Here is a 16,964-nt window from a genome sequence, read left to right as displayed (position 1 = left end):
TTGAGAACGAATAGAAGTGGCTGGGAAACCAGTTTGTTTCATTCCAAATGTCCATCTCTAAATATTTCTTTAAAGCAGCACCCCTTCCATGCTTCAGAGGAGAGTTGTGGAGAAGCTGAGCACTGCTGTCTTGCTGTCTGGTTCTCCTTTCACTTCTTAGGAGAGCAGTGCAAAGGCCAATGATCTCAACAGTCGCGCCAGGCTCCAAAGGACTCTGGCCCATCAAGAAGAGCTTCTCAGAAGCTAAACACACCCAGCTGGGAGCACACTGAGAAGCCTCTCTCTAGCAGAAGCAGAGTGGAAAACAAAATGCCATTCTACAACGTATTTTATATGGTGAGAGAGGAAGCTGCTTAAGAAACGTGGCCATTTCAAAGCTGAAAGCATTAAAATCAGGACAGGAGTTAGTGAAGACACCTAGATAGTTCTGGAAAAAATCAAAGCACACAAACATCTGTGATGAGCACTTTCATCCTCCTGTGGACCCTGCCACTCCTCTCTCCTGACCTCCTCAGGGACAATCCTCCTCGTCCTGGAGTTCTAGCCTGGTATCATCACGTGATCTCAGACTTGACAGAAAGTTCTCTGGGGTCTGAATCCTGCTTCTGAGACATATTAACTGTGTGACCTTAGGCAAATCTCTTAATTTCCTTGAGATTCAACATTCTCGTCCGTTGTTGTGAGAATTAAATTAGCTAAGGAGTGAAGAGAACGCCACAGGCTGCACGGCAAGCAACGGAGCCTTGTTTTCAAAAAACTTTTTACTTCATAGCAGTTTCATATTAACTAAAATTGGCAAAGATTATGGAATTCCCATATAACCTAAGCCCAATTTTTCCCAGCATTAATATCTTTCACTGCTGTGCTATCTGTCACAATGAAATCATACTGATGCATTATTACTAATCAATATCAATACATCATTTGACTTTCTTTGGCTTTTATCTAATTCCTTTGTTGTTGTTGTTTTCTGCCCCAGGATCTCATCTAAGACACCCCATCACTTTTCATCAAGTCTTCTCATTCTCATGTTGATTATGACAGGTTTTACATTTTCCTTGTTCATTTGTTTGTTTGTTTTGATGGCATTGCCGGTTTGGGTGGGATGCCTTATAGAATATCCCTCTACTGAGAGAGTCTATCTTACAATTGAATGTCTATTCTGCTAAGTAACTTGGACCTACCTGCAAATAACAAAGAAAAGGGTCATGGCACAGTCTGATCAGAGTTGTAGGTAGATCATGTTGACACTGTGTAGACAATAGATGGGAGATGTAAGGCGAGAGACAAGCAAGAGAGTAAGAACCTGGACGTGGTGGCTTGAGTCTTCTCAGTACTCAGGAGGCTTAGCAGGAGGTTGGCCATCACTGACTGCAAGGCTAACCTAGACTCCAGGGTGAGGGCCCTCTATTTCAGCCTCCCCTCCCCCCATCAAAAGACAGACAGATTAGGAGGTATTAGCATCATTTGAGGGTCCTAAGCCAAGATAGTGGCGGCTCAAATGAGGGTAATTAGTATGTGTTAATGTGTCAGAATCTGGACAATAATAAGCAATGAGGCTATCATATTTCTCTTCTCTCCAGAAAGTATAGTCTGAATCCAATAAAAGAGAAGGGATTCCAAGAGTAGGCCTTAGAGAAAATTCATGACCACCCTGTGATATGAGTTTTTAGAAACCGGGTTCACCAGAAGAGGGGCGAAGGCAAGCAGAGGAGCATTTATATATGACGGGAGCAGCTCTCCTATGCAAGCGTAATCAAGGCAATTATTATTATTATAGGATAATGAATATGGGATTTGGAGGCAAGCCAAACAACACTGAATTCCACTTCCTCTCCTTTGCTGAGTTAGCTTGCTGTTTCCCCCGTTTAAGTTCCTTTCTTTGCAAAGTCAGGAAAGCAGAAGCACCTAGCTCTTGCGATTATAAAGAGAAGAGCTGACAGACTGCCGCAGATATAGGTGTCAGCTACTAGTGTCACATTCAAACAGTTCCAGGTTTTAATTATGTATTTTCTTATTAAATCATTTTTACTCTCTTGGCTCCTTTTAGGGGTAAATTTTAGCATTTCCTCTTTGCACCCAAAAATTTATGTCAGGTTAAAGCACTCTCAGAGCAGGCTTTGGACTCCAAAGGTAGACCATCTCCAGCAGAGGTGCAGTGTGCATGACCAGAACCAGTAGAAACACGAAGCTAGTCATGGCTCACCGGCATTCCTTCCTCACTGAACGAATACTCATTCAAAGTGCAGGACGACGGCAAGTATTAGAAGTGACCAGGGAAGAGGGCGCAGAGAAGCAGTTTACAGCATGCACTTAACATTCCATTCATGTGAAGAAACATGTAAACAAGCATATGTAAAGCAGGATGTTGAATATGTACAGGCATGGTAATGTGGAGGGATCCTCTAGTTGTTCAGCCTGGAAGACTCTGCTTTAACTCTTTCACGGGTGGCTCTCTGGTCTCCACTAGTGCTGTGGGAGTGAGAAAAGCAGGGAGGGGGCAGTTAGGTGGAATGGGATGTAAACACAGGCACCAAGTTCCATCTCGAGTTGGGCTGCCTGTGTTTGCTTTCGGTGGGAAGAAGAAGCCAAAATTCGATTATTAAGAACAAACTAAGGGCAAAAACAAGTTCAAGAAATCTGACTGTCCTGCCTCACACAGCCTTCAAAGTGTTTTAGTGTCTTCTGACATTTTCTCTGCCAGCTAATTTCACATTTAAAAAGAAAATTGGGCTATTCAGCGAGAATTATGTCACCAAAGCCTCCGTTGAGGTATGGTTTTTGCAATGTGCACGACATTCTATTGAGGGGCCATAGCACTCTTTCTTTATCATTCCACAACTCTGGTTGCCTCCAGGCCTCTGGCTGATGAGATATCTCCAGTCTGATTTCCACCTAATCCTCTGAGTGTATTGTCCTCTCAAACTAGATAGCTAAAAGAATTAGTATTTATCATGCTTCTCTTGGGGTGATTAGAGAGCATTAGTTTAACTGAGAACCATTCAATTGCTGGTTTTGGGTAGAAAGGGTCGTCAGAGTTGAAAGGCTGTGATGGTGACATTCATATGGCTGTCAGTACGTGCTGACTGAGTATTCGAGTAACTCCATGACACCTTTTGTTCTCCAGAGATCTAGACTGACTCCTCCATGGTGGCCTTGGGATAGCTTCGCAGCAATGCCAAGAATAGCAGACCTCTCCTGCTCTCCTCCCTGTATCTGATCAAATATCTCTTCCCTCACTGCCATGTTTCTATAGAAAACAAGTTGCAAGATTTGTCTAACACCAGAGAACGGGACTGGTAACATGTCTCATAAGGGAAAAGGTGAGTTCTGGCAAGTCTGGCTGTCCGATTTCCATCCCCAGGACCCACATGGTAGAAAGCAAAAACTGACAGCTGACAATTGTCCTCTGACCTCTGCCCATGCACCATGGCAAATGGGCAGACACATACGCACGCACAAAATAATAAGCCATAAAAATGTACAGACCTTTCACAATTTTTATTTTAGAAAGGTAGATTCTGCCTGTGGGTAGCAGAAGTGTCAAAGCCACATTACAAAGGGGTACCCGTGGTAGGGTGTAAGAGATCTGTACGCTTTAGCCTATGATGGGGATGGTGCTACAGCGTGATTCAATGGACATATTCTAGGTAATTATGAGAGTTCAGCATGGTTGAGGCTTTGAAAAGGCTAACCAAGTCCTCTACCCCGAGCGATACACCCCAGCTTCTGCAATGAACATTTTACAAGTTAAGTTTTGTCACAGAGTCTAAAACATTATTTCCTTGATAGAATTCATAGAATTTAATTTGTCAGGCCAGCAAGATGGCTCAGTGGGAAAAGGTGCTGGCCACCAAGATGGACGACTTTACATCAATTCCTTGAGCCCGTATGGTAGAAAGAAAGGATTGACTCCCACAAGGTGTCCACTTCCATATGTGTGTTATGACAAGATGCATACACACATGTGCGTACATACAAACAGAACACCTTGAAAACATTTATATCACTGATATTCTTGGTTGCCTCCCAGAGGCCGAAGGTAAACCTTATTACTGAAGACACCATGCATTTCATCATAGGGTTTGGAACATTTGAACTAGACCTGATCAAGACTAGTTTCAAGGTACCAGAAAGCACTGTGCAAGCTTCTAATGAAGGGATGCAACCCATAGTCCTAGCCAGCTGTGATGCCTATGGCCCAAAACAATGACCAGCATGACGCAATAATCTCGAAGGTGCAATAATGGCACTCACCTCTTGATGGTAACCAATAGCTCCCTAATTGTATTTAAGACCTAGTCAACACAGATGAAATCATGCCTAGTAATAGAAACTGAGCCAACTGCCAAAGGCTAGTGAGGCCATGAAGCAGTAGTAGAATCTAAAATTGACACTCTACTAGGCCAGTGTAATTCCTGACACCATTTTAAATATTTATCCTTACACCCATAGAGAAGAGTCACTCTCACCTCAGCAAAGAAACTTACAGAGAATAGATGGACTTGTCAGTGAACGTGAGGGCAAGCAGGCCCAAAGTTTCCTTCGCCCACATTCTTTTAGGTGGGCTGCCATCAGAAGGGGTAGCCTATATTTAGGTGGAGTCTTCGGGCATTAAGTGATCCAAACAAGGAGAATGTTTCACCTTAAGTAATCCAATCAGGAAAAAAAAATCTCTCACAGGTGTGGCCAGATTCTTGGGTTTTAGTTAAATCCAGATGTAGTTGATAACCACTTGACACACAATCATGTCTCCTATGTCAGACTTAATTTCCAGATGAGATCAGTAACCAAATCATTGGTCATTACAGAAAACCACAAGCAATAAAACAGCAGAAAATACATGATTGTGTAGTATCCATCCCCAACTACAACACTACTCCTGCACCTAAGGCTTGGGGAACATCACGGGATAGCAAATGGTAAGATTGTAAGAGACAGGACTAGGGAGGCTGCTGTGGAATTAGATCCCCCTTGAAATGTCAGAGAAGATACACCCATGAAGTCTCTGGAACATGACAACCTAAACAAAACCTGAACAAAGTTGCTGACATACATGCTAACATAGCAGAGGAGAAATTTAGTAGATCTCCACACCTGGACAAATAAGTACAGGCAACTAAGAATTGCTAAGAGCACGAAAGATAGTTCTCCCCAGGGAAGGAACCCCAAAGTCTTTATCCAATACCAAGTGGCCAGTCCTGAAACTATATACACACAAGTAACATTATATGGTCTGAACAGGTTGCTTCTAAATATTTAGGGGAGAGAGAGAGAGAGAGAGAGAGAGAGAGAGAGAGAGAGAGAGAGAGAGAGAGAACAATTAAATAAAAGAGATCTTTTGGAGCTTAAGAGAAAACAAAAGAGTGATAGATGGGAAGGAGGGAAAAAAAAGACAGGGAAAATGATGCAATCATATTTTAATTCCAAATAATAATTTAACCAGCCAGATAAAAGATGGGATGCATACCAAGGCTCTAAAGTCAAAGGGGTTTGTTTTCCAAATGCTTGGAGATAAGCCCCCACTGCCAGAGGGCACCCAACTGCCACTCTACCAATACTGCTCAGATCAGGAAAGATTGCTTTTTCCTCAAAGAGTGGAACAGATTAGCAGCAATGAGTTGAACTTTGCTGTATCTGATTAAGAATAAGGTTCTCTTTGGCATAAATGAAATCTTGGTTGAGGAACTGGAGGCAGAGCCGACTTCAGATCCATCTACCACACAAATCCCTTGTGATTTGAATATATGAATTTGTTGAGATTTCCTGATGGCTAACAATATGCCTTCATGTTAGCAATGACAAAAAACCTAATAGCTGGGCATGGTATTAAAAAGAAAAAAAAAGTAGGGCTCTTTTTTCACGTAATTGAATTCTTCAATCTTGCACTGTATTCATTGAGAAGAACTCTTGGGATGAATTTCTTTGAAATCTCTGCTACTGATTTTATTTTCTGATATGTTGACCTTCTTCATCTCCAGACATGTTGCGAGATTGGCAGGCTTCGTTTTCTGTGCATCAGACACAGAGAAGGCTGTGCTAAGGCTCCTGTTGTTGAAATTTATTCAGTGTGGATGCTAATGAAGAATGTTAAAGCCACCTAGTCTGGTTCCTTCCTCTTTTTCTCATTTCTCTGCAAGGGGAAAGAATTGCATCTACTTAACAATGAGGACGAAAATAAAACCGTGACTGCTGGCTTCATTCAGGACCTTGTCCAGTTTTCAGCTCTCTGCTCCATTAGGAGAGGCAAACTATACATCTGTGTCGAGGATAAAGGTGATTATTGCTTTTATTAGTCAAGATGGAATGGGTAAATATCTTAGTGGTAATTACTTGGTCTAAGTGTTCTCTGATGCATTCATTTCTATAATGCATATATTTACTGTTTATCAAGCATCTGTGGTACAAAAAATACTAAACTAGGCATTGGCAATGTAAGTATGAATTAGTTATGACCTGTTCCTTCAGTGTAGCCCACAGTGACGTGTGGAGGATGCACATGGACCAAACTGATCGGTTCCCTTTATTTCACTTGAAAACATATTTAAAGTAATGGATGTTTCAAAATTAGGAGTGAAGGAAAGAGACACTCTCTTCTTCTCAAGCGACAAGCATAATGAGAAGTGTGCTGTTTCCTTTGTTTTCCATCTTGCCCTTTCATTTTGTGTAGTTTTCCAACATAAGACTGTACTATTTCCATGAGAAGGAAGCACTATTTAACCCAGACTGATGTCCAACTGGAGTTCCTCCTGTCTCTGATGGGGATGTACCACCACACCTAGGGAAGAAGGCATTCTTCCCAGATCTGTGACTTGTGCATTGAACAAGAAACATCTGCCACGCCTCATGTTAGTCAAGACCCCACCTCTCCATGTTTTATCCCATGCCTTGAGAAAATCAGCAATTCTAGTTGAGCTGAACCCCTCTCCAACTTGGCGTTAATGGCTGTGCAGGGGACTGCAGCTTCATTCCGGTGGACACTGGAGCCTTGAGGCATTGACTTTCCACCCACTTTTCTGGTTCAACACGGAGTGTCACTGCTTGTAATAAATATCTCCAGCTTTCCCCCATGCTTTTCCAATTCCTGGTTCCTCCCAAACTATTTCCTAACCTCTGACTCAGCAAATGTTTCTGCCTTCTCCTTTCTATGTGCAATAAATCCATGAGGCAAGAACTCCCTCACCTCTTCCCATGGAATATGCAATCCAACTGATTGTCCACCTCCTGCCCTCGCTCTCTCCTATCACAAAAGAGGAGCGCACTCCGAGTGCCTTGGTGGAGGCCAGTTTCTGTATCCACATCCATCCTTTCTATTTTCCCTTTGGTGCGTTCTAATCTGGCTTCCTTTTGCATCATTCCATTTCAGCAGCCCTCACTGAAGCCACCAAGTGGTCCTGATGTGGGTAAACCTGCCTCAGTACCCTTCTAGCCCACTCTAGATAGATAGCTGTCTATCCATCTTTTCCTGCCTCCACCCCAGGGAGCACCATTCTGGTTTGCCACTCATAATTTCCTGTTCCTCTATCCCTTTTCAAACTAACTATTAAATAGTATTGTTGTTTTAAAAAAATATTTTAAAAGTTTTCTTTTAGGTGTATGTGTATGTATGTGCCTGAGTGTTTGTATGTGCACCGTGTATGTGTAAGAGTCTAAGGAAGTCAGAAGACGGCATCAGATCTCCTAGAACTGGAGTTACAGGCAGCTGAGAGCTGTTTTGTGTACCCTGGAAACCAAACCTGGAGCTTCCTGAGAGCAGCGAGTGCTCAGCCATGGAGCCATCTCTCCAGGCTCTGGTGTGGGTTCTTAAGACTCCGAATAGATTGGCTCTTCAAAATTCCACATGTGGAGTCCCAAGACCCATCAGATTCCACCTAGACTGCATCTCCCGTGTAGTTCTCTTGAATCGGACCCACATCTGTGCTTTCTCACTTCTTCACGGAGGACTCACAGCATCTCACACCAGCACAGTGAAAGCAGGCTGTGCCATTTGGTCTCCTCCTGAATCCACAACTTATTACTATGTTAAATCTCGCTTTCCCAGGCTAAAAGTAAATTACTATCTGGGTGTTCTCTTGCCATATGCTTTTCCTCAAGGCTCATGTACCTCCTGAGCAAATCCTCTAATGTTCACTCTGAGTTCATTTTGATACATACATTTCTTCGTACCGTCTCCACCCAAGCACCATCCACTGCCATCACCCTTCTGGAACTATTACGGTTGCCTCTTGAGTCTCATTATGATGTCCTCACTTCCGGTTCACCTCCTATACAATACCAAAACTATACATTTCTGTACATATGGGACTGATTGATCACGACTTTGGTTAAAATCCTCAACAGCTTCCTGTGCCAGGCGAGATGAAGAACACCTTCAGCATTTCCTAATAACCTCTACATGGTCTGACTTAAGCTCCTCCCTCCCTACCCTGGCGGTCATTGCCCCTCTCATTGCCACTAATTGCTGATGGCGTGAGGTGAGCATCCTTCCCTTTGGACCATCAATTTGTCTTCAAATCTTTCTTAACCATCAGAGTGTACACAGAAAGTTCCTTCTTTGGGCAAAGCCTCCCAGAATCTCAAGACCAATTCACTCCTTATAATTATATGTTCCCCATCACTATGTATTTTCATGGCTATTTGATCAGGGTCTGTATCTATCACTTGACTAGAAAGTCCATGAAGGTAGAGACTATTGTCCCTGTCCCCACTAATGTTTTCCTAGTACCTGTCCTAGTGTTTAAATGAAACAAACAGATGCATATATACTATTAGAAAATAATGATTTCTATAAAGAAAGTAGCACAGTGAAGTAATTAGAATGGTGGAGAGTTGCATGTTGGGCTGTTTTATTCAGAATCTAAAAGGCTGTTTAGAATAGAAAAGATTGGTCTGTGGTGACATTTGAACTGAGATCTGAATTAAGAGAAAAAGAAGACTTGGAAGAAATTTGGGAGAAGAGCTCTCCGGAATGAGGGGAGGCTAGCATATTGGGGAAAAGGGTCTGGTATGAATGAGACATAAGAGTTCGTGTGGACCAACAAGAGAGTCCTACCAGTGTGGGAGCAGAGTGGAGAGAAGGGCGGGCAATCAAGTAGGACGGTGTGAGGAGTCATCCTTCAGACCTGGATAGCATGTTGTGTGTCATACAGAAACAGGCATCTTCTATTCCGAGTGCAGTTTTAGGGGATCTGTCACCAATACCTGAGTAGTGCTCCATGCATTGATTTTTCTTTCCATTTCCAGGTTTCTTACATAGAACAAGGAGAGTTTAGATCGTCTCTAACATTCTTTCTAGAGCTATAGGCCATTTCTTTGGAAAATGAATCTACAGGTGAATTTGAAAAGAACCATGGGAAAAGTTCTTGCTTATCACTGTGATTTTAGGCAAGCAGCTTTTCTCCCTGGGTCTGTTTGGGTTTGGAAAAAAAAGAAGAGAAGATTTCTCTCAGGATGAGTGTGACAGTCAAGGGATGGAAGGGCTGTGAAGGCTCTTTCTGAAGAGGAAAATGCTTTGTAAAGTCACATCTAGAATTTATTGAGAATGTCTAGTCTTCTGGGCACTGCTTCAGCCTCTTTACATAGGCGTTTTTATCCTCAGAGCGATCTTACGGTGCAGACCCATATATCTGAGCGTAAGAAAAGCTCGTGTGCAGCTAGATGGAAGAATTAGTCTAGGGTGGCCAGTCTTTGTTGGTCCTTCGTTACAATGCAAAGTCTACCTTTGGTGGACATGCAGAGTGGGTGGGTGGATGGGGAGCTATCTGAAATCCCAATTACAGGGACATTGTGCTGATGACATTGACAGTATTTGTTTATTTCAGCAAATAAGACTTTGGAGGGCTGGAGAGATGACTCTGCAGTTAAGAGCACTGACTGCTCTTCTACAAGATCAGGGTTCAATACCCAGCACCCACATGGCAGATGGCAGCTAACAACTGTCTCTAACTCTAAGATCTGACACTTTCACACAGACAAAATGGAGGCAAAATACTAATGCAAATGAAATAAAAGTAAATAAATTATTTTTAAAAGACTTTTGAATATTGTCTATGTCGTAATGGCATTTTTCAGATTTTAATTTAAAAAAATAGAAATTGTCTCTGAGATCATCATAGTACAATAATCATTCCTTCCTCATATCTGTTCGCTTATCTACTGTCCCTACTGTGGGTTGCTGTTGGCACCAACCAGTTGCTAATGTGACAGAAATGAGGAGACTCAACTTCTTGAGAAATATAAAACTTCAAAGTGGACATGGGAGCAATAAAGGCATTGTCTGAGAGTTGGGGTAAGCAGAACCACACACAATGTCCTGTGGGAACTAGAGAAGCCTTAATCGAACATGAAGGAAACATGGAACATGGAAAAGACTACTCAGAATTAAGATGCATCTCTAAGCCATGAACTCACCACTACTAGGGGAAGCAATATTTTCCCCATCTGGTGTCATGTTTCCTAAACCCTAATACGCATAGTTGTTCCACATTTTATTATCTGGAAAACAAGAATATTCCCCGGAATTGCTGACCTCTGAGTCATCCGCTTCATTAGCACCGCAGAGCTGGCCAGAGCTGCTCACAGCTCCATCACTCAGCCCCTGCCCACTGCCACTATTCCTTCCACTCACTTTGACTGACAGTTACCAGGTCTTCAAGAAGTAGTACACGCTGATTCTGCTTTGAAATGAAAAGTTGTGCCTCCTCCGAGGGGGAAGCGAACACGGGAAAACAAGGGCAGCGTGATAAAGGATACAAACACATCTGAGGGATTTCTCACCGGGTCTGAAATAAAAATACTAAGTGACACGAAAGGGTTGTCACAGCTTTCCATCGACAGCCTCTCCCTTTCTTCCTCGTGGCACATGAAAGGCTAGTACACCTTGTCACCGATGCCTCTTAAGCAGGGTGACAAGATGAATGTCAATTAATCTAGGCAAACGTCGTGGTTTTAGAAGCTGATTCAATTCGCATTGAGCTCTGGGTTCACTTTATTTTGTACATGCAAAACCAGTTTCGTGAACTCATGCCGGCCTATTTCTCTGTCATGCATCATTTGAAAGAATGTTTTCCTTCCTGCTTCCTTCCCTCTCTCTTTTCTTCTCTCTCTCCATCTTCTTCTTCCTCTCTTTTACTTTCCCCTTTTCCTCTTTCTCTTCCTTCCCCTCCCTCTTTCTTCCTACTTCAGTGACATCATGCTAAGCTCAACCCAGTAGCCAGGTTGTTAAAAATAGTCTAAGCTGGCGTTTTCTTAGCCCATATATTAGACGTAGCTTATGTCATCACGGTCATGGCTCCTGGTCACCCAAGGATGATCGTATTATCTAAGCATGTTATTTATAAGGAATTTCACAGCTGAAGTGAGGTACAGAATGACCTACTCTAAAACAAGAACAATTAACAAGTTTGGAGCATAGCCAGGCTTGAGAACAAGGTTGTTATTGGCATGATTTTAATCATGATAGACAATTAGCCAGGCTTAATTATATTGAGACGGAAAAGCAGAGTGAGCGGCAGTAATGGATTTCTCTAGGAACTCTCCTGTGTCTCCAACTCAAGCTGGCTGACCTATAAAGGGTGGAAAATGATAAAAGATGTTTGCCCACATGGACAGGCTGTGTTTACCTTGAGGAGCAGCCGGCATGGGGAAGGGGCTGAAGGACTCCCTCTTCTGTGGGGACCTATCGCAAGCACAAACGGGATTCTCCAGCTCCACTGGCATTTTCCCGTCAGCAAAGAGATGCAAAAGAGAGGAAAACATCTTTAAGCTGAACTTGGGCACATTAAATGTTAATGTGATTATGTAGCTGGGGATTCTTTAAATGTCGCCCGTGGCTGAAGTATTACTGCAGTTTCGTGTTAGCACATTTTGGTGTTATCAAAGCTTAATATTTTCACTGACTGTGTCAAGCCCAAATAGAATACCCAGAACTTCAATAAAGTCTGAGAGTGATTAGAATTTGAAAAAAAAATTAACAATTTGACAGTCCTTGCCTCTAGGTTTGGAAATGGAATTTAAAAGGAAATCCTCCCAAAGTCTCTAGTCTCTTTTTCCATTATGGATTTTAATTGACTTATTATAATTGAAACATGGAAGAAAGAAAAGTTCTGTGGAATAATTGAAATCTCTATAGTTTGTATAGTTCTTTAGCCTTCAAAGAGTGTACTGATATTTCAGCTTTATGCCAGAGATAGATATATGTGTGCTTGCACATGTATGCCTGTGAACACACACACAGAAGTAGTAATCTATTGTCCCATTTCAAAACTGAAAAATGGCAAAGCTGAAGTTTAGATATTGGGATATCTAAATCAAGTAACAGAAATAAACACAAAGCTTCTGATTGCAAGTACAGGGTTATGATGATTTGGGGAAAAAAAAAACAATGCCTAAGTGAGGGTACATCTGAGGGGAGTTACAGCATCCTTCTTCCAGTGTGGTGACCCCTTTAGTGGGAAGGCACAGGCAGTGTTTCTGTGTCGTGACTGCATCAGCCGCCATCTTCCGTCCTTATCCCACTCCCTGCTTTCTCTCACCCAGTGCCTTCCCCTGAGGATGTGCATTGCCTTCGTTTAGCTCTAGGATTCGTGTACTTGGTGTTGAGACTACGGAGAAAAATATGTTATAAAATCCAGCCTCGTACCATGGTTCCCAGCGCCATACTCATAAGAGCAGAAATGTAAATGCAAGTTAGATGACTGGATAAAGAAAATGACAAGCACATAAACATACAGGGGATGTGTATAATTTTCTGTCTGTAAAGGATAAGATATATATATATATATACTACATATACATATATACGTATACGTATACATGCCCAAAGTGGTTGAACTTCAAGGGAATTTTTCTCAGTGAATTCAGCCAGTCACAAGAAGACAGTTTCTAAATGTCCTTGAATAGAGTTCCTAGATCACCCAGATTCTCAGGGTCCTCCACAGTGGTGAAGTGAAGGGCCCAGGGGAGGGGAATGGGAAGTTAATGTTGTGTGGGTGCAGGATTTCCGTTTGGAAAGATGTTAGGATTCTGGGTGGATACTTGTACAATAGTCATTTGTCCTGGACTACACTCTTACAATGGCTAAAATGATAAATTCATGGAATATATAAACTCCTGTAATAAAAGAGTTTTATTTAATGCCCTTTGCTAACTCCTCACTGTGTACCCGAGGCCCAATGAAAGAAACAAGCCAGGGTGTGACATGAGCTCTGTTGGTGACAACACAGGTCAACACGGGGCCGTGGAGCAGAGTTTACATCCAGTATAAGAGTGAACGTGCAAATTAAGACTGACTCGGTGTATGGCAAATGCCAGAGTGAAGAAAAAAGAAAGAAAGAAAGCCCAATGTCTCCTAGCAAAGTTGAGGGAAAAGAATGGGTGCCCATTCCATGAAAAACCGACAGGTGCAGTTAGGGAGCGTGGAAGTACAGCGAATTACGTTCCTGTTGCTGTGAAGAGAGCCCACGACCAAGGCAACTTGGGGAAGAAAGAGTTCATTTGAGTTTACAACTGTCATACTGGACACGTGCATACTTTGAAGATCCACTGTTGTGTAGCGACTCCGGGAGAGAGATAAACTGTTATCTCTACTCAAGCCGTGCATGAACTGAGCTGAGAAACAAACTCATAAAGATGTAAAGGAATGCAGCCAGAGACTGAAGCCACCACCGGCTAGTTTCTGTGTTTGAGGGTACGGGAGTTCCAGACATGAAGACAGAGTCTTCTGTATGCTAGAGAAGCGCTCTACCGTTCATCCACCATCCCTCCACTCCAGCCCAATGAACCCAGGCCATAAGGATCCAGAGCCTCTGTATCCTTGCCCTCGTTGCAGTAAAAATCTTTGCTGAATGTGATGAGAAACTTCCTTAGTACAGTGAGTTTAGGGAAGCTGCAGAAGTCCCAGGTCTGGAAGTCTTCAGACTCAATTTTATACTCAACACAAACTAACTACAAGTCTCTTGTCGTCGTTACCGCAGGAGCTTTGCATTTCTGTTCAGTCTCTCAGTGCTCCACCTTGGATGGGGCACTGAGAGAGTGGGAGACACAACCCAAAGCCCTGGCTTTGTTTAGAAATCCCAATGCATTGTTTAGACGCCATCTTCACAGCGCAGGTAGTAGAGTTTGGGGTTTTGTTAGAGTAACATATTATTTTCAGAAATGTGTCCTCTTCACTTATTAGACTGTATCCACTATTCCGGATGCTAAGACTCCAGTGTTCTGCTATATGACGAGAGGCTTTAGGATAAATCAATCACAAGGAATTTTATGCTTCTTTTTTAAGTTATAGAAAATCTTAATGCTGTAAAAAGTTCAAGAAACCCACACATTTGTCTATATCTAAAATATTATCATAGAAAACTATGGCATATAGAATCGATCACCAAATGGTCATTAATGAGGCAACATGGTAAATGATAAAATGAACGATGGACCAAGAGTCTCCAGGTGTTGCTCTGAGATCATCATCTGGCTAACGTTGAAAGGAACTTTCCAGCAGCCCAGCTCCATGCTCCAGGACGAGACACTATCCACTGGGGAAATGAGGAAAAGAACGAGTCATGGTGTTGTCTTAGCACGTTTATGCAGCTACCATAACAAGATGCCACCAACATACCTGTTAATCAACAGCAGCATATTTCTCACAGTTCAGCTGGCCGGGAAGCCCAGAGTCACAGTGAGTAGACTGTGTCTGGAGAAGACCTGCTTGCTGTTTCACAGACGATACCTTCTCCATCATGTCCTCACATGGTAGAAGAGGCAGGGCAGTTCCCAGGGACATCTTTGACACTAAGTCTACAAAGCCCAGTCAGCAGAGTTCCACTCTTATGACCTAACCATTTCCCAAAAGAAGACCCCCACCTAATTCCATCACACTGGCAATTAGATTTCAATGTATCCATTTTGCGCATGGGACACAGATATTCATAACATGTTGGATAAGTATTCTCTGACATCTCTCCCACACTCATGACTTATGACTCATACCTTCAATTTGGTTGCATTTGAAAGGAAAGTATTTGGAGTAAAGGAGGACTTTTGTCTTGTTGCAGTGTTTAGTGCACTTGCCTCCAGAAAGAATACAACTCTGCCCCATTTAACTAATGTCTTACGCCTGTAGTTGGGCCAGACATTCCAGTATCCAGCAATCAGACAAAAGGACTGAGAATTGTTCAGGTAGACACGCCTGCAATTGGAGCACAGGGCAGACTGTGTTCGTTGCAATGGAAGCTTTACAGCTTTACAGGCATGGTAGGAGAGACGGAGTCACATAGACAGTCAAGGGATTAAGACTTGATCTCTCAGGAGGGTATGCTAGACTTATTCCCTATCTCCAGTCTCCCAGAGTTGGTGACAGTAGCCATCCTTGTACGAAGGTAGCTTGCAACCAAGTGGACACAGCAGTGGTGTTGATCAGCCACCAGCTGAGATCAGAGAGCTGAACTTTCCTTTTGAGCCAGCTGTGTCTCTAGCCCTGCGTTAAGGACCCCGGCCTTGGAGGTTTGCTTGTTTATTTTGTGGTCTTGTCTGTGTTTCCGTGCCAATAATCTGTGCACAGTGGAAAGGCCAGTAGCATCTTCCAGATAATTCCCTAGAAGGAAACTAAGTAGGGACAGAAAACATCAGATACAACTGGGTTGAGAACAGCTTACTTTGACCCTACTCCCCGCGGAAGGGAGATTTGGAGAGCCAGGGCTTTAAAATCTTACAGGTGCCTCTCCTGTCGTGCTCTCAGTCACGTGATTTTCTGCTGACTGCAAGTTTAGGATTTAGTTTATGTAAAAGCAGAATAAAGGGAAGGTGACTGACTCAGTGAGCTTCTGGCTTGTGCCAGGCAGCATGCTTTTATCACGTCTACGTTTAACCGCAGACAGGCTCTGCTTTGTGACCGGGGAAGGGAAGATTGGAAACCAAAACAACCTTCCCCAAAGTCATCACCTAGTGAGTGGCAAATAAGCCACGCTGTAAATGTTGTTCTCATGTCATTTCGTGGTGCGGAACCTATAAAAATTTTAATGTACATGCTAGTTGACTCTGTAATTCCATTCCAAGTCTGTCTAATTATACTTACATATGAACACACTTATCGGGGTAACTAGATCCACCCAATAACAATAAAATATTCATCTTGTGAATACGTATTATAGGATGCTTATTACAATATTCGTTATAATAGGGAAAGAAAGGAAACTGTCTCCATGTTCATCACAACAGCAAGGTTAACGACAGGAATGCAATTCACTGTGGAATATAATTGAGCTGATAAAAGGTAGTGGGGGTCCTGTGTATAGTTTCCTCCAGACTCTACAGGAATCTGTATGAGAAGGAGGAGATCCACAAAGGAATGAATGTGTTACCATCACTTTTTTATTGGTGTGCATACATGCATACGTGCACGTGTGCATGCGTGTGTGTGTGTGTGTGTGTGTGTGTGTGTGTGTGTGTGTGTGTGTGTGAAATTAAGATAATGAAGAAGTAGAAAAAAAGAATTTCAACAGCAGGTTGTTAGCCTTGTTTAGCCAGAGAGATTGGGTAGAAATGAATGTAGCCAAGCCTGAATCTTTCAGTCGGTAACCAGAAGTTGAGAGCCAGAGACAAATAAGAAAGCCGGGTGCCAGATCCTCTCTTTGGGACAGAGACAAGATCTGAAGCCAGGTGAGGGTGGGCATGGAGGTGGAACGGAGCTGGAGGCACTAGACCGGCTTTACATAATTGCTATGGCTCCTGCTGGTGGTTCACAGCCACTCTCAAGGGCCAAGTCTGCCTGGCCATGAACTAGGCTTTATGAATGTGCAGGCTAGAGACAAGTCAAAGATGAAGCATGCTGTGAAGGCCACCCGAAGTGAGAGGCTGTAAGTGAGTACGTGCTAAGAGCCTCTATTACACCCTCCCAGGCCAGAGGAGAGGGAGAACAGGGCTACATTCCACCTGTGTATGATCTTTTGCCTCTGAGTTCTGTATCCATCACA

General features: G+C 42.9%; 1 protein-coding gene across 3 annotated transcripts in view; it reads left to right on the top strand.

The window, feature by feature from the left end:
* The window catches only part of Dab1 (DAB adaptor protein 1), a 1,122,840-nt gene that overhangs the window by 664,058 nt on the left and 441,818 nt on the right, over positions 1 to 16,964 (top strand). The gene's annotated exons all lie outside the window — the stretch shown is intronic.

The sequence above is a fragment of the Myodes glareolus genome, chromosome 3 (assembly GCF_982192425.1).
Source record: "Myodes glareolus chromosome 3, mMyoGla1.1, whole genome shotgun sequence".
NCBI classification, from domain to species: Eukaryota; Metazoa; Chordata; class Mammalia; order Rodentia; family Cricetidae; genus Myodes; species Myodes glareolus.
Note: the sequence above shows the minus strand (reverse complement) of the source record. Positions and strands in the feature narration are given on the sequence as shown.